This window comes from Hoplias malabaricus, unplaced genomic scaffold (assembly GCF_029633855.1).
Source record: "Hoplias malabaricus isolate fHopMal1 unplaced genomic scaffold, fHopMal1.hap1 scaffold_342, whole genome shotgun sequence".
NCBI lineage: Eukaryota > Metazoa > Chordata > Actinopteri > Characiformes > Erythrinidae > Hoplias > Hoplias malabaricus.
Window position 1 is genome coordinate 18,372 of NW_027101116.1, and position 12,716 is coordinate 31,087.

General features: G+C 40.1%; 36 non-coding genes and 1 pseudogene across 36 annotated transcripts; all 37 read left to right on the forward strand.

Annotated features, from left to right (window-relative positions):
* The first annotated feature begins 104 nt into the window (after positions 1 to 104).
* On the forward strand, positions 105 to 223 carry LOC136684655 (5S ribosomal RNA). Its single transcript, XR_010799761.1, has one exon. It is a non-coding gene; the product is annotated as a 5S ribosomal RNA (ribosomal RNA).
* Positions 224 to 445: 222 nt separating this feature from the next.
* On the forward strand, positions 446 to 564 carry LOC136684657 (5S ribosomal RNA). Its single transcript, XR_010799763.1, has one exon. It is a non-coding gene; the product is annotated as a 5S ribosomal RNA (ribosomal RNA).
* A 222-nt stretch (positions 565 to 786) lies between these two features.
* On the forward strand, positions 787 to 905 carry LOC136684658 (5S ribosomal RNA). The gene has a single exon (XR_010799764.1). It is a non-coding gene; the product is annotated as a 5S ribosomal RNA (ribosomal RNA).
* Positions 906 to 1,127: 222 nt separating this feature from the next.
* Positions 1,128 to 1,246, forward strand: LOC136684659 (5S ribosomal RNA). Its single transcript, XR_010799765.1, has one exon. It is a non-coding gene; the product is annotated as a 5S ribosomal RNA (ribosomal RNA).
* A 222-nt stretch (positions 1,247 to 1,468) lies between these two features.
* On the forward strand, positions 1,469 to 1,587 carry LOC136684660 (5S ribosomal RNA). The gene has a single exon (XR_010799766.1). It is a non-coding gene; the product is annotated as a 5S ribosomal RNA (ribosomal RNA).
* A 222-nt stretch (positions 1,588 to 1,809) lies between these two features.
* On the forward strand, positions 1,810 to 1,928 carry LOC136684661 (5S ribosomal RNA). The gene has a single exon (XR_010799767.1). It is a non-coding gene; the product is annotated as a 5S ribosomal RNA (ribosomal RNA).
* A 222-nt stretch (positions 1,929 to 2,150) lies between these two features.
* Positions 2,151 to 2,269, forward strand: LOC136684662 (5S ribosomal RNA). Its single transcript, XR_010799768.1, has one exon. It is a non-coding gene; the product is annotated as a 5S ribosomal RNA (ribosomal RNA).
* Positions 2,270 to 2,491: 222 nt separating this feature from the next.
* On the forward strand, positions 2,492 to 2,610 carry LOC136684663 (5S ribosomal RNA). Its single transcript, XR_010799769.1, has one exon. It is a non-coding gene; the product is annotated as a 5S ribosomal RNA (ribosomal RNA).
* A 222-nt stretch (positions 2,611 to 2,832) lies between these two features.
* LOC136684664 (5S ribosomal RNA) lies at positions 2,833 to 2,951 on the forward strand. The gene has a single exon (XR_010799770.1). It is a non-coding gene; the product is annotated as a 5S ribosomal RNA (ribosomal RNA).
* Positions 2,952 to 3,173: 222 nt separating this feature from the next.
* On the forward strand, positions 3,174 to 3,292 carry LOC136684665 (5S ribosomal RNA). The gene has a single exon (XR_010799771.1). It is a non-coding gene; the product is annotated as a 5S ribosomal RNA (ribosomal RNA).
* A 222-nt stretch (positions 3,293 to 3,514) lies between these two features.
* On the forward strand, positions 3,515 to 3,633 carry LOC136684666 (5S ribosomal RNA). Its single transcript, XR_010799772.1, has one exon. It is a non-coding gene; the product is annotated as a 5S ribosomal RNA (ribosomal RNA).
* Positions 3,634 to 3,855: 222 nt separating this feature from the next.
* Positions 3,856 to 3,974, forward strand: LOC136684668 (5S ribosomal RNA). The gene has a single exon (XR_010799774.1). It is a non-coding gene; the product is annotated as a 5S ribosomal RNA (ribosomal RNA).
* Positions 3,975 to 4,196: 222 nt separating this feature from the next.
* On the forward strand, positions 4,197 to 4,315 carry LOC136684669 (5S ribosomal RNA). Its single transcript, XR_010799775.1, has one exon. It is a non-coding gene; the product is annotated as a 5S ribosomal RNA (ribosomal RNA).
* A 222-nt stretch (positions 4,316 to 4,537) lies between these two features.
* On the forward strand, positions 4,538 to 4,656 carry LOC136684670 (5S ribosomal RNA). The gene has a single exon (XR_010799776.1). It is a non-coding gene; the product is annotated as a 5S ribosomal RNA (ribosomal RNA).
* Positions 4,657 to 4,878: 222 nt separating this feature from the next.
* On the forward strand, positions 4,879 to 4,997 carry LOC136684671 (5S ribosomal RNA). The gene has a single exon (XR_010799777.1). It is a non-coding gene; the product is annotated as a 5S ribosomal RNA (ribosomal RNA).
* Positions 4,998 to 5,219: 222 nt separating this feature from the next.
* LOC136684672 (5S ribosomal RNA) lies at positions 5,220 to 5,338 on the forward strand. Its single transcript, XR_010799778.1, has one exon. It is a non-coding gene; the product is annotated as a 5S ribosomal RNA (ribosomal RNA).
* Positions 5,339 to 5,560: 222 nt separating this feature from the next.
* On the forward strand, positions 5,561 to 5,679 carry LOC136684673 (5S ribosomal RNA). The gene has a single exon (XR_010799779.1). It is a non-coding gene; the product is annotated as a 5S ribosomal RNA (ribosomal RNA).
* A 222-nt stretch (positions 5,680 to 5,901) lies between these two features.
* Positions 5,902 to 6,020, forward strand: LOC136684674 (5S ribosomal RNA). Its single transcript, XR_010799780.1, has one exon. It is a non-coding gene; the product is annotated as a 5S ribosomal RNA (ribosomal RNA).
* Positions 6,021 to 6,242: 222 nt separating this feature from the next.
* On the forward strand, positions 6,243 to 6,361 carry LOC136684675 (5S ribosomal RNA). Its single transcript, XR_010799781.1, has one exon. It is a non-coding gene; the product is annotated as a 5S ribosomal RNA (ribosomal RNA).
* A 222-nt stretch (positions 6,362 to 6,583) lies between these two features.
* On the forward strand, positions 6,584 to 6,702 carry LOC136684676 (5S ribosomal RNA). Its single transcript, XR_010799782.1, has one exon. It is a non-coding gene; the product is annotated as a 5S ribosomal RNA (ribosomal RNA).
* A 222-nt stretch (positions 6,703 to 6,924) lies between these two features.
* LOC136684677 (5S ribosomal RNA) lies at positions 6,925 to 7,043 on the forward strand. Its single transcript, XR_010799783.1, has one exon. It is a non-coding gene; the product is annotated as a 5S ribosomal RNA (ribosomal RNA).
* A 222-nt stretch (positions 7,044 to 7,265) lies between these two features.
* LOC136684679 (5S ribosomal RNA) lies at positions 7,266 to 7,384 on the forward strand. Its single transcript, XR_010799785.1, has one exon. It is a non-coding gene; the product is annotated as a 5S ribosomal RNA (ribosomal RNA).
* Positions 7,385 to 7,606: 222 nt separating this feature from the next.
* Positions 7,607 to 7,725, forward strand: LOC136684680 (5S ribosomal RNA). Its single transcript, XR_010799786.1, has one exon. It is a non-coding gene; the product is annotated as a 5S ribosomal RNA (ribosomal RNA).
* A 222-nt stretch (positions 7,726 to 7,947) lies between these two features.
* Positions 7,948 to 8,066, forward strand: LOC136684681 (5S ribosomal RNA). The gene has a single exon (XR_010799787.1). It is a non-coding gene; the product is annotated as a 5S ribosomal RNA (ribosomal RNA).
* Positions 8,067 to 8,288: 222 nt separating this feature from the next.
* LOC136684682 (5S ribosomal RNA) lies at positions 8,289 to 8,407 on the forward strand. Its single transcript, XR_010799788.1, has one exon. It is a non-coding gene; the product is annotated as a 5S ribosomal RNA (ribosomal RNA).
* Positions 8,408 to 8,629: 222 nt separating this feature from the next.
* LOC136684683 (5S ribosomal RNA) lies at positions 8,630 to 8,748 on the forward strand. Its single transcript, XR_010799789.1, has one exon. It is a non-coding gene; the product is annotated as a 5S ribosomal RNA (ribosomal RNA).
* A 222-nt stretch (positions 8,749 to 8,970) lies between these two features.
* On the forward strand, positions 8,971 to 9,089 carry LOC136684684 (5S ribosomal RNA). Its single transcript, XR_010799790.1, has one exon. It is a non-coding gene; the product is annotated as a 5S ribosomal RNA (ribosomal RNA).
* Positions 9,090 to 9,311: 222 nt separating this feature from the next.
* LOC136684685 (5S ribosomal RNA) lies at positions 9,312 to 9,430 on the forward strand. Its single transcript, XR_010799791.1, has one exon. It is a non-coding gene; the product is annotated as a 5S ribosomal RNA (ribosomal RNA).
* Positions 9,431 to 9,652: 222 nt separating this feature from the next.
* Positions 9,653 to 9,771, forward strand: LOC136684686 (5S ribosomal RNA). Its single transcript, XR_010799792.1, has one exon. It is a non-coding gene; the product is annotated as a 5S ribosomal RNA (ribosomal RNA).
* A 222-nt stretch (positions 9,772 to 9,993) lies between these two features.
* On the forward strand, positions 9,994 to 10,112 carry LOC136684687 (5S ribosomal RNA). The gene has a single exon (XR_010799793.1). It is a non-coding gene; the product is annotated as a 5S ribosomal RNA (ribosomal RNA).
* A 222-nt stretch (positions 10,113 to 10,334) lies between these two features.
* Positions 10,335 to 10,453, forward strand: LOC136684688 (5S ribosomal RNA). The gene has a single exon (XR_010799794.1). It is a non-coding gene; the product is annotated as a 5S ribosomal RNA (ribosomal RNA).
* A 222-nt stretch (positions 10,454 to 10,675) lies between these two features.
* Positions 10,676 to 10,794, forward strand: LOC136684690 (5S ribosomal RNA). The gene has a single exon (XR_010799796.1). It is a non-coding gene; the product is annotated as a 5S ribosomal RNA (ribosomal RNA).
* Positions 10,795 to 11,016: 222 nt separating this feature from the next.
* Positions 11,017 to 11,135, forward strand: LOC136684691 (5S ribosomal RNA). The gene has a single exon (XR_010799797.1). It is a non-coding gene; the product is annotated as a 5S ribosomal RNA (ribosomal RNA).
* A 222-nt stretch (positions 11,136 to 11,357) lies between these two features.
* LOC136684692 (5S ribosomal RNA) lies at positions 11,358 to 11,476 on the forward strand. The gene has a single exon (XR_010799798.1). It is a non-coding gene; the product is annotated as a 5S ribosomal RNA (ribosomal RNA).
* Positions 11,477 to 11,698: 222 nt separating this feature from the next.
* Positions 11,699 to 11,817, forward strand: LOC136684694 (5S ribosomal RNA). The gene has a single exon (XR_010799799.1). It is a non-coding gene; the product is annotated as a 5S ribosomal RNA (ribosomal RNA).
* A 222-nt stretch (positions 11,818 to 12,039) lies between these two features.
* Positions 12,040 to 12,158, forward strand: LOC136684695 (5S ribosomal RNA). Its single transcript, XR_010799800.1, has one exon. It is a non-coding gene; the product is annotated as a 5S ribosomal RNA (ribosomal RNA).
* A 224-nt stretch (positions 12,159 to 12,382) lies between these two features.
* LOC136684696 (5S ribosomal RNA) lies at positions 12,383 to 12,502 on the forward strand (annotated as a pseudogene).
* Positions 12,503 to 12,716: the final 214 nt, after the last annotated feature.

Below are 12,716 nucleotides of genomic sequence, written 5' to 3' on the forward strand. Positions count from 1 at the left end.
TTTCATTTGAGGTGTCAGGTGGTCTACCGTTTACAGGCAGCTCTAAAACAAGTATTACTCTTAGAAGAGTATATAGAAATAGTCTTCTACAGCCAGCAGTGATCGCTTACGGCCATACCACTCCTTGAAAGCCCGATCTCGTCTGATCTCGGAAGCGAAGAAGAGTTGGGCCTAGTTAGTACTTGGATGGGAGACTGCCTGGGAATACTAGGTGCTGTAAGCTTTTTAGCTTAAGCTTCTATTATAAAGGCAGTAACCACAGTCATTTAAACACAAGAGAAGAAGAAAACTTAAGAAAAAAAAAACAACAACAAAAAAAAACGAACTGGAAAGCCAATCATTTTCATTTGAGGTGTCAGGTGGTCTACCGTTTACAGGCAGCTCTAAAACAAGTATTACTCTTAGAAGAGTATATAGAAATAGTCTTCTACAGCCAGCAGTGATCGCTTACGGCCATACCACTCCTTGAAAGCCCGATCTCGTCTGATCTCGGAAGCGAAGAAGAGTTGGGCCTAGTTAGTACTTGGATGGGAGACTGCCTGGGAATACTAGGTGCTGTAAGCTTTTTAGCTTAAGCTTCTATTATAAAGGCAGTAACCACAGTCATTTAAACACAAGAGAAGAAGAAAACTTAAGAAAAAAAAAACAACAACAAAAAAAAACGAACTGGAAAGCCAATCATTTTCATTTGAGGTGTCAGGTGGTCTACCGTTTACAGGCAGCTCTAAAACAAGTATTACTCTTAGAAGAGTATATAGAAATAGTCTTCTACAGCCAGCAGTGATCGCTTACGGCCATACCACTCCTTGAAAGCCCGATCTCGTCTGATCTCGGAAGCGAAGAAGAGTTGGGCCTAGTTAGTACTTGGATGGGAGACTGCCTGGGAATACTAGGTGCTGTAAGCTTTTTAGCTTAAGCTTCTATTATAAAGGCAGTAACCACAGTCATTTAAACACAAGAGAAGAAGAAAACTTAAGAAAAAAAAAACAACAACAAAAAAAAACGAACTGGAAAGCCAATCATTTTCATTTGAGGTGTCAGGTGGTCTACCGTTTACAGGCAGCTCTAAAACAAGTATTACTCTTAGAAGAGTATATAGAAATAGTCTTCTACAGCCAGCAGTGATCGCTTACGGCCATACCACTCCTTGAAAGCCCGATCTCGTCTGATCTCGGAAGCGAAGAAGAGTTGGGCCTAGTTAGTACTTGGATGGGAGACTGCCTGGGAATACTAGGTGCTGTAAGCTTTTTAGCTTAAGCTTCTATTATAAAGGCAGTAACCACAGTCATTTAAACACAAGAGAAGAAGAAAACTTAAGAAAAAAAAAACAACAACAAAAAAAAACGAACTGGAAAGCCAATCATTTTCATTTGAGGTGTCAGGTGGTCTACCGTTTACAGGCAGCTCTAAAACAAGTATTACTCTTAGAAGAGTATATAGAAATAGTCTTCTACAGCCAGCAGTGATCGCTTACGGCCATACCACTCCTTGAAAGCCCGATCTCGTCTGATCTCGGAAGCGAAGAAGAGTTGGGCCTAGTTAGTACTTGGATGGGAGACTGCCTGGGAATACTAGGTGCTGTAAGCTTTTTAGCTTAAGCTTCTATTATAAAGGCAGTAACCACAGTCATTTAAACACAAGAGAAGAAGAAAACTTAAGAAAAAAAAAACAACAACAAAAAAAAACGAACTGGAAAGCCAATCATTTTCATTTGAGGTGTCAGGTGGTCTACCGTTTACAGGCAGCTCTAAAACAAGTATTACTCTTAGAAGAGTATATAGAAATAGTCTTCTACAGCCAGCAGTGATCGCTTACGGCCATACCACTCCTTGAAAGCCCGATCTCGTCTGATCTCGGAAGCGAAGAAGAGTTGGGCCTAGTTAGTACTTGGATGGGAGACTGCCTGGGAATACTAGGTGCTGTAAGCTTTTTAGCTTAAGCTTCTATTATAAAGGCAGTAACCACAGTCATTTAAACACAAGAGAAGAAGAAAACTTAAGAAAAAAAAAACAACAACAAAAAAAAACGAACTGGAAAGCCAATCATTTTCATTTGAGGTGTCAGGTGGTCTACCGTTTACAGGCAGCTCTAAAACAAGTATTACTCTTAGAAGAGTATATAGAAATAGTCTTCTACAGCCAGCAGTGATCGCTTACGGCCATACCACTCCTTGAAAGCCCGATCTCGTCTGATCTCGGAAGCGAAGAAGAGTTGGGCCTAGTTAGTACTTGGATGGGAGACTGCCTGGGAATACTAGGTGCTGTAAGCTTTTTAGCTTAAGCTTCTATTATAAAGGCAGTAACCACAGTCATTTAAACACAAGAGAAGAAGAAAACTTAAGAAAAAAAAAACAACAACAAAAAAAAACGAACTGGAAAGCCAATCATTTTCATTTGAGGTGTCAGGTGGTCTACCGTTTACAGGCAGCTCTAAAACAAGTATTACTCTTAGAAGAGTATATAGAAATAGTCTTCTACAGCCAGCAGTGATCGCTTACGGCCATACCACTCCTTGAAAGCCCGATCTCGTCTGATCTCGGAAGCGAAGAAGAGTTGGGCCTAGTTAGTACTTGGATGGGAGACTGCCTGGGAATACTAGGTGCTGTAAGCTTTTTAGCTTAAGCTTCTATTATAAAGGCAGTAACCACAGTCATTTAAACACAAGAGAAGAAGAAAACTTAAGAAAAAAAAAACAACAACAAAAAAAAACGAACTGGAAAGCCAATCATTTTCATTTGAGGTGTCAGGTGGTCTACCGTTTACAGGCAGCTCTAAAACAAGTATTACTCTTAGAAGAGTATATAGAAATAGTCTTCTACAGCCAGCAGTGATCGCTTACGGCCATACCACTCCTTGAAAGCCCGATCTCGTCTGATCTCGGAAGCGAAGAAGAGTTGGGCCTAGTTAGTACTTGGATGGGAGACTGCCTGGGAATACTAGGTGCTGTAAGCTTTTTAGCTTAAGCTTCTATTATAAAGGCAGTAACCACAGTCATTTAAACACAAGAGAAGAAGAAAACTTAAGAAAAAAAAAACAACAACAAAAAAAAACGAACTGGAAAGCCAATCATTTTCATTTGAGGTGTCAGGTGGTCTACCGTTTACAGGCAGCTCTAAAACAAGTATTACTCTTAGAAGAGTATATAGAAATAGTCTTCTACAGCCAGCAGTGATCGCTTACGGCCATACCACTCCTTGAAAGCCCGATCTCGTCTGATCTCGGAAGCGAAGAAGAGTTGGGCCTAGTTAGTACTTGGATGGGAGACTGCCTGGGAATACTAGGTGCTGTAAGCTTTTTAGCTTAAGCTTCTATTATAAAGGCAGTAACCACAGTCATTTAAACACAAGAGAAGAAGAAAACTTAAGAAAAAAAAAACAACAACAAAAAAAAACGAACTGGAAAGCCAATCATTTTCATTTGAGGTGTCAGGTGGTCTACCGTTTACAGGCAGCTCTAAAACAAGTATTACTCTTAGAAGAGTATATAGAAATAGTCTTCTACAGCCAGCAGTGATCGCTTACGGCCATACCACTCCTTGAAAGCCCGATCTCGTCTGATCTCGGAAGCGAAGAAGAGTTGGGCCTAGTTAGTACTTGGATGGGAGACTGCCTGGGAATACTAGGTGCTGTAAGCTTTTTAGCTTAAGCTTCTATTATAAAGGCAGTAACCACAGTCATTTAAACACAAGAGAAGAAGAAAACTTAAGAAAAAAAAAACAACAACAAAAAAAAACGAACTGGAAAGCCAATCATTTTCATTTGAGGTGTCAGGTGGTCTACCGTTTACAGGCAGCTCTAAAACAAGTATTACTCTTAGAAGAGTATATAGAAATAGTCTTCTACAGCCAGCAGTGATCGCTTACGGCCATACCACTCCTTGAAAGCCCGATCTCGTCTGATCTCGGAAGCGAAGAAGAGTTGGGCCTAGTTAGTACTTGGATGGGAGACTGCCTGGGAATACTAGGTGCTGTAAGCTTTTTAGCTTAAGCTTCTATTATAAAGGCAGTAACCACAGTCATTTAAACACAAGAGAAGAAGAAAACTTAAGAAAAAAAAAACAACAACAAAAAAAAACGAACTGGAAAGCCAATCATTTTCATTTGAGGTGTCAGGTGGTCTACCGTTTACAGGCAGCTCTAAAACAAGTATTACTCTTAGAAGAGTATATAGAAATAGTCTTCTACAGCCAGCAGTGATCGCTTACGGCCATACCACTCCTTGAAAGCCCGATCTCGTCTGATCTCGGAAGCGAAGAAGAGTTGGGCCTAGTTAGTACTTGGATGGGAGACTGCCTGGGAATACTAGGTGCTGTAAGCTTTTTAGCTTAAGCTTCTATTATAAAGGCAGTAACCACAGTCATTTAAACACAAGAGAAGAAGAAAACTTAAGAAAAAAAAAACAACAACAAAAAAAAACGAACTGGAAAGCCAATCATTTTCATTTGAGGTGTCAGGTGGTCTACCGTTTACAGGCAGCTCTAAAACAAGTATTACTCTTAGAAGAGTATATAGAAATAGTCTTCTACAGCCAGCAGTGATCGCTTACGGCCATACCACTCCTTGAAAGCCCGATCTCGTCTGATCTCGGAAGCGAAGAAGAGTTGGGCCTAGTTAGTACTTGGATGGGAGACTGCCTGGGAATACTAGGTGCTGTAAGCTTTTTAGCTTAAGCTTCTATTATAAAGGCAGTAACCACAGTCATTTAAACACAAGAGAAGAAGAAAACTTAAGAAAAAAAAAACAACAACAAAAAAAAACGAACTGGAAAGCCAATCATTTTCATTTGAGGTGTCAGGTGGTCTACCGTTTACAGGCAGCTCTAAAACAAGTATTACTCTTAGAAGAGTATATAGAAATAGTCTTCTACAGCCAGCAGTGATCGCTTACGGCCATACCACTCCTTGAAAGCCCGATCTCGTCTGATCTCGGAAGCGAAGAAGAGTTGGGCCTAGTTAGTACTTGGATGGGAGACTGCCTGGGAATACTAGGTGCTGTAAGCTTTTTAGCTTAAGCTTCTATTATAAAGGCAGTAACCACAGTCATTTAAACACAAGAGAAGAAGAAAACTTAAGAAAAAAAAAACAACAACAAAAAAAAACGAACTGGAAAGCCAATCATTTTCATTTGAGGTGTCAGGTGGTCTACCGTTTACAGGCAGCTCTAAAACAAGTATTACTCTTAGAAGAGTATATAGAAATAGTCTTCTACAGCCAGCAGTGATCGCTTACGGCCATACCACTCCTTGAAAGCCCGATCTCGTCTGATCTCGGAAGCGAAGAAGAGTTGGGCCTAGTTAGTACTTGGATGGGAGACTGCCTGGGAATACTAGGTGCTGTAAGCTTTTTAGCTTAAGCTTCTATTATAAAGGCAGTAACCACAGTCATTTAAACACAAGAGAAGAAGAAAACTTAAGAAAAAAAAAACAACAACAAAAAAAAACGAACTGGAAAGCCAATCATTTTCATTTGAGGTGTCAGGTGGTCTACCGTTTACAGGCAGCTCTAAAACAAGTATTACTCTTAGAAGAGTATATAGAAATAGTCTTCTACAGCCAGCAGTGATCGCTTACGGCCATACCACTCCTTGAAAGCCCGATCTCGTCTGATCTCGGAAGCGAAGAAGAGTTGGGCCTAGTTAGTACTTGGATGGGAGACTGCCTGGGAATACTAGGTGCTGTAAGCTTTTTAGCTTAAGCTTCTATTATAAAGGCAGTAACCACAGTCATTTAAACACAAGAGAAGAAGAAAACTTAAGAAAAAAAAAACAACAACAAAAAAAAACGAACTGGAAAGCCAATCATTTTCATTTGAGGTGTCAGGTGGTCTACCGTTTACAGGCAGCTCTAAAACAAGTATTACTCTTAGAAGAGTATATAGAAATAGTCTTCTACAGCCAGCAGTGATCGCTTACGGCCATACCACTCCTTGAAAGCCCGATCTCGTCTGATCTCGGAAGCGAAGAAGAGTTGGGCCTAGTTAGTACTTGGATGGGAGACTGCCTGGGAATACTAGGTGCTGTAAGCTTTTTAGCTTAAGCTTCTATTATAAAGGCAGTAACCACAGTCATTTAAACACAAGAGAAGAAGAAAACTTAAGAAAAAAAAAACAACAACAAAAAAAAACGAACTGGAAAGCCAATCATTTTCATTTGAGGTGTCAGGTGGTCTACCGTTTACAGGCAGCTCTAAAACAAGTATTACTCTTAGAAGAGTATATAGAAATAGTCTTCTACAGCCAGCAGTGATCGCTTACGGCCATACCACTCCTTGAAAGCCCGATCTCGTCTGATCTCGGAAGCGAAGAAGAGTTGGGCCTAGTTAGTACTTGGATGGGAGACTGCCTGGGAATACTAGGTGCTGTAAGCTTTTTAGCTTAAGCTTCTATTATAAAGGCAGTAACCACAGTCATTTAAACACAAGAGAAGAAGAAAACTTAAGAAAAAAAAAACAACAACAAAAAAAAACGAACTGGAAAGCCAATCATTTTCATTTGAGGTGTCAGGTGGTCTACCGTTTACAGGCAGCTCTAAAACAAGTATTACTCTTAGAAGAGTATATAGAAATAGTCTTCTACAGCCAGCAGTGATCGCTTACGGCCATACCACTCCTTGAAAGCCCGATCTCGTCTGATCTCGGAAGCGAAGAAGAGTTGGGCCTAGTTAGTACTTGGATGGGAGACTGCCTGGGAATACTAGGTGCTGTAAGCTTTTTAGCTTAAGCTTCTATTATAAAGGCAGTAACCACAGTCATTTAAACACAAGAGAAGAAGAAAACTTAAGAAAAAAAAAACAACAACAAAAAAAAACGAACTGGAAAGCCAATCATTTTCATTTGAGGTGTCAGGTGGTCTACCGTTTACAGGCAGCTCTAAAACAAGTATTACTCTTAGAAGAGTATATAGAAATAGTCTTCTACAGCCAGCAGTGATCGCTTACGGCCATACCACTCCTTGAAAGCCCGATCTCGTCTGATCTCGGAAGCGAAGAAGAGTTGGGCCTAGTTAGTACTTGGATGGGAGACTGCCTGGGAATACTAGGTGCTGTAAGCTTTTTAGCTTAAGCTTCTATTATAAAGGCAGTAACCACAGTCATTTAAACACAAGAGAAGAAGAAAACTTAAGAAAAAAAAAACAACAACAAAAAAAAACGAACTGGAAAGCCAATCATTTTCATTTGAGGTGTCAGGTGGTCTACCGTTTACAGGCAGCTCTAAAACAAGTATTACTCTTAGAAGAGTATATAGAAATAGTCTTCTACAGCCAGCAGTGATCGCTTACGGCCATACCACTCCTTGAAAGCCCGATCTCGTCTGATCTCGGAAGCGAAGAAGAGTTGGGCCTAGTTAGTACTTGGATGGGAGACTGCCTGGGAATACTAGGTGCTGTAAGCTTTTTAGCTTAAGCTTCTATTATAAAGGCAGTAACCACAGTCATTTAAACACAAGAGAAGAAGAAAACTTAAGAAAAAAAAAACAACAACAAAAAAAAACGAACTGGAAAGCCAATCATTTTCATTTGAGGTGTCAGGTGGTCTACCGTTTACAGGCAGCTCTAAAACAAGTATTACTCTTAGAAGAGTATATAGAAATAGTCTTCTACAGCCAGCAGTGATCGCTTACGGCCATACCACTCCTTGAAAGCCCGATCTCGTCTGATCTCGGAAGCGAAGAAGAGTTGGGCCTAGTTAGTACTTGGATGGGAGACTGCCTGGGAATACTAGGTGCTGTAAGCTTTTTAGCTTAAGCTTCTATTATAAAGGCAGTAACCACAGTCATTTAAACACAAGAGAAGAAGAAAACTTAAGAAAAAAAAAACAACAACAAAAAAAAACGAACTGGAAAGCCAATCATTTTCATTTGAGGTGTCAGGTGGTCTACCGTTTACAGGCAGCTCTAAAACAAGTATTACTCTTAGAAGAGTATATAGAAATAGTCTTCTACAGCCAGCAGTGATCGCTTACGGCCATACCACTCCTTGAAAGCCCGATCTCGTCTGATCTCGGAAGCGAAGAAGAGTTGGGCCTAGTTAGTACTTGGATGGGAGACTGCCTGGGAATACTAGGTGCTGTAAGCTTTTTAGCTTAAGCTTCTATTATAAAGGCAGTAACCACAGTCATTTAAACACAAGAGAAGAAGAAAACTTAAGAAAAAAAAAACAACAACAAAAAAAAACGAACTGGAAAGCCAATCATTTTCATTTGAGGTGTCAGGTGGTCTACCGTTTACAGGCAGCTCTAAAACAAGTATTACTCTTAGAAGAGTATATAGAAATAGTCTTCTACAGCCAGCAGTGATCGCTTACGGCCATACCACTCCTTGAAAGCCCGATCTCGTCTGATCTCGGAAGCGAAGAAGAGTTGGGCCTAGTTAGTACTTGGATGGGAGACTGCCTGGGAATACTAGGTGCTGTAAGCTTTTTAGCTTAAGCTTCTATTATAAAGGCAGTAACCACAGTCATTTAAACACAAGAGAAGAAGAAAACTTAAGAAAAAAAAAACAACAACAAAAAAAAACGAACTGGAAAGCCAATCATTTTCATTTGAGGTGTCAGGTGGTCTACCGTTTACAGGCAGCTCTAAAACAAGTATTACTCTTAGAAGAGTATATAGAAATAGTCTTCTACAGCCAGCAGTGATCGCTTACGGCCATACCACTCCTTGAAAGCCCGATCTCGTCTGATCTCGGAAGCGAAGAAGAGTTGGGCCTAGTTAGTACTTGGATGGGAGACTGCCTGGGAATACTAGGTGCTGTAAGCTTTTTAGCTTAAGCTTCTATTATAAAGGCAGTAACCACAGTCATTTAAACACAAGAGAAGAAGAAAACTTAAGAAAAAAAAAACAACAACAAAAAAAAACGAACTGGAAAGCCAATCATTTTCATTTGAGGTGTCAGGTGGTCTACCGTTTACAGGCAGCTCTAAAACAAGTATTACTCTTAGAAGAGTATATAGAAATAGTCTTCTACAGCCAGCAGTGATCGCTTACGGCCATACCACTCCTTGAAAGCCCGATCTCGTCTGATCTCGGAAGCGAAGAAGAGTTGGGCCTAGTTAGTACTTGGATGGGAGACTGCCTGGGAATACTAGGTGCTGTAAGCTTTTTAGCTTAAGCTTCTATTATAAAGGCAGTAACCACAGTCATTTAAACACAAGAGAAGAAGAAAACTTAAGAAAAAAAAAACAACAACAAAAAAAAACGAACTGGAAAGCCAATCATTTTCATTTGAGGTGTCAGGTGGTCTACCGTTTACAGGCAGCTCTAAAACAAGTATTACTCTTAGAAGAGTATATAGAAATAGTCTTCTACAGCCAGCAGTGATCGCTTACGGCCATACCACTCCTTGAAAGCCCGATCTCGTCTGATCTCGGAAGCGAAGAAGAGTTGGGCCTAGTTAGTACTTGGATGGGAGACTGCCTGGGAATACTAGGTGCTGTAAGCTTTTTAGCTTAAGCTTCTATTATAAAGGCAGTAACCACAGTCATTTAAACACAAGAGAAGAAGAAAACTTAAGAAAAAAAAAACAACAACAAAAAAAAACGAACTGGAAAGCCAATCATTTTCATTTGAGGTGTCAGGTGGTCTACCGTTTACAGGCAGCTCTAAAACAAGTATTACTCTTAGAAGAGTATATAGAAATAGTCTTCTACAGCCAGCAGTGATCGCTTACGGCCATACCACTCCTTGAAAGCCCGATCTCGTCTGATCTCGGAAGCGAAGAAGAGTTGGGCCTAGTTAGTACTTGGATGGGAGACTGCCTGGGAATACTAGGTGCTGTAAGCTTTTTAGCTTAAGCTTCTATTATAAAGGCAGTAACCACAGTCATTTAAACACAAGAGAAGAAGAAAACTTAAGAAAAAAAAAACAACAACAAAAAAAAACGAACTGGAAAGCCAATCATTTTCATTTGAGGTGTCAGGTGGTCTACCGTTTACAGGCAGCTCTAAAACAAGTATTACTCTTAGAAGAGTATATAGAAATAGTCTTCTACAGCCAGCAGTGATCGCTTACGGCCATACCACTCCTTGAAAGCCCGATCTCGTCTGATCTCGGAAGCGAAGAAGAGTTGGGCCTAGTTAGTACTTGGATGGGAGACTGCCTGGGAATACTAGGTGCTGTAAGCTTTTTAGCTTAAGCTTCTATTATAAAGGCAGTAACCACAGTCATTTAAACACAAGAGAAGAAGAAAACTTAAGAAAAAAAAAACAACAACAAAAAAAAACGAACTGGAAAGCCAATCATTTTCATTTGAGGTGTCAGGTGGTCTACCGTTTACAGGCAGCTCTAAAACAAGTATTACTCTTAGAAGAGTATATAGAAATAGTCTTCTACAGCCAGCAGTGATCGCTTACGGCCATACCACTCCTTGAAAGCCCGATCTCGTCTGATCTCGGAAGCGAAGAAGAGTTGGGCCTAGTTAGTACTTGGATGGGAGACTGCCTGGGAATACTAGGTGCTGTAAGCTTTTTAGCTTAAGCTTCTATTATAAAGGCAGTAACCACAGTCATTTAAACACAAGAGAAGAAGAAAACTTAAGAAAAAAAAAACAACAACAAAAAAAAACGAACTGGAAAGCCAATCATTTTCATTTGAGGTGTCAGGTGGTCTACCGTTTACAGGCAGCTCTAAAACAAGTATTACTCTTAGAAGAGTATATAGAAATAGTCTTCTACAGCCAGCAGTGATCGCTTACGGCCATACCACTCCTTGAAAGCCCGATCTCGTCTGATCTCGGAAGCGAAGAAGAGTTGGGCCTAGTTAGTACTTGGATGGGAGACTGCCTGGGAATACTAGGTGCTGTAAGCTTTTTAGCTTAAGCTTCTATTATAAAGGCAGTAACCACAGTCATTTAAACACAAGAGAAGAAGAAAACTTAAGAAAAAAAAAACAACAACAAAAAAAAACGAACTGGAAAGCCAATCATTTTCATTTGAGGTGTCAGGTGGTCTACCGTTTACAGGCAGCTCTAAAACAAGTATTACTCTTAGAAGAGTATATAGAAATAGTCTTCTACAGCCAGCAGTGATCGCTTACGGCCATACCACTCCTTGAAAGCCCGATCTCGTCTGATCTCGGAAGCGAAGAAGAGTTGGGCCTAGTTAGTACTTGGATGGGAGACTGCCTGGGAATACTAGGTGCTGTAAGCTTTTTAGCTTAAGCTTCTATTATAAAGGCAGTAACCACAGTCATTTAAACACAAGAGAAGAAGAAAACTTAAGAAAAAAAAAACAACAACAAAAAAAAACGAACTGGAAAGCCAATCATTTTCATTTGAGGTGTCAGGTGGTCTACCGTTTACAGGCAGCTCTAAAACAAGTATTACTCTTAGAAGAGTATATAGAAATAGTCTTCTACAGCCAGCAGTGATCGCTTACGGCCATACCACTCCTTGAAAGCCCGATCTCGTCTGATCTCGGAAGCGAAGAAGAGTTGGGCCTAGTTAGTACTTGGATGGGAGACTGCCTGGGAATACTAGGTGCTGTAAGCTTTTTAGCTTAAGCTTCTATTATAAAGGCAGTAACCACAGTCATTTAAACACAAGAGAAGAAGAAAACTTAAGAAAAAAAAAACAACAACAAAAAAAAACGAACTGGAAAGCCAATCATTTTCATTTGAGGTGTCAGGTGGTCTACCGTTTACAGGCAGCTCTAAAACAAGTATTACTCTTAGAAGAGTATATAGAAATAGTCTTCTACAGCCAGCAGTGATCGCTTACGGCCATACCACTCCTTGAAAGCCCGATCTCGTCTGATCTCGGAAGCGAAGAAGAGTTGGGCCTAGTTAGTACTTGGATGGGAGACTGCCTGGGAATACTAGGTGCTGTAAGCTTTTTAGCTTAAGCTTCTATTATAAAGGCAGTAACCACAGTCATTTAAACACAAGAGAAGAAGAAAACTTAAGAAAAAAAAAACAACAACAAAAAAAAACGAACTGGAAAGCCAATCATTTTCATTTGAGGTGTCAGGTGGTCTACCGTTTACAGGCAGCTCTAAAACAAGTATTACTCTTAGAAGAGTATATAGAAATAGTCTTCTACAGCCAGCAGTGATCGCTTACGGCCATACCACTCCTTGAAAGCCCGATCTCGTCTGATCTCGGAAGCGAAGAAGAGTTGGGCCTAGTTAGTACTTGGATGGGAGACTGCCTGGGAATACTAGGTGCTGTAAGCTTTTTAGCTTAAGCTTCTATTATAAAGGCAGTAACCACAGTCATTTAAACACAAGAGAAGAAGAAAACTTAAGAAAAAAAAAACAACAACAAAAAAAAACGAACTGGAAAGCCAATCATTTTCATTTGAGGTGTCAGAGGTGGTCTACCGTTTACTGGCAGCTCTAAAACAAGTATTACTCTTAGAAGAGTATATAGAAATAGTCTTCTACAGCCAGCAGTGATCGCTTACGGCCATACCACTCCTTGAAAGCCCGATCTCGTCTGATCTCGGAAGCGAAGAAGAGTTGGGCCTAGTTAGTACTTGGATGGAGAGACTGCCTGGGAATACTAGGTGCTGTAAGCTTTTTAGCTTAAGCTTCTATTATAAAGGCAGTAACCACAGTCATTTAAACACAAGAGAAGAAGAAAACTTAAGAAAAAAAAACAACAACAAAAAAAAACGAACTGGAAAGCCAATCATTTTCATTTGAGGTGTCAGGTGGTCTACCGTTTACAGGCAGCTCTAAAACAAGTATTACTCTTAGAAGAGTATATAGAAATAGTCAATCTGATAGAGT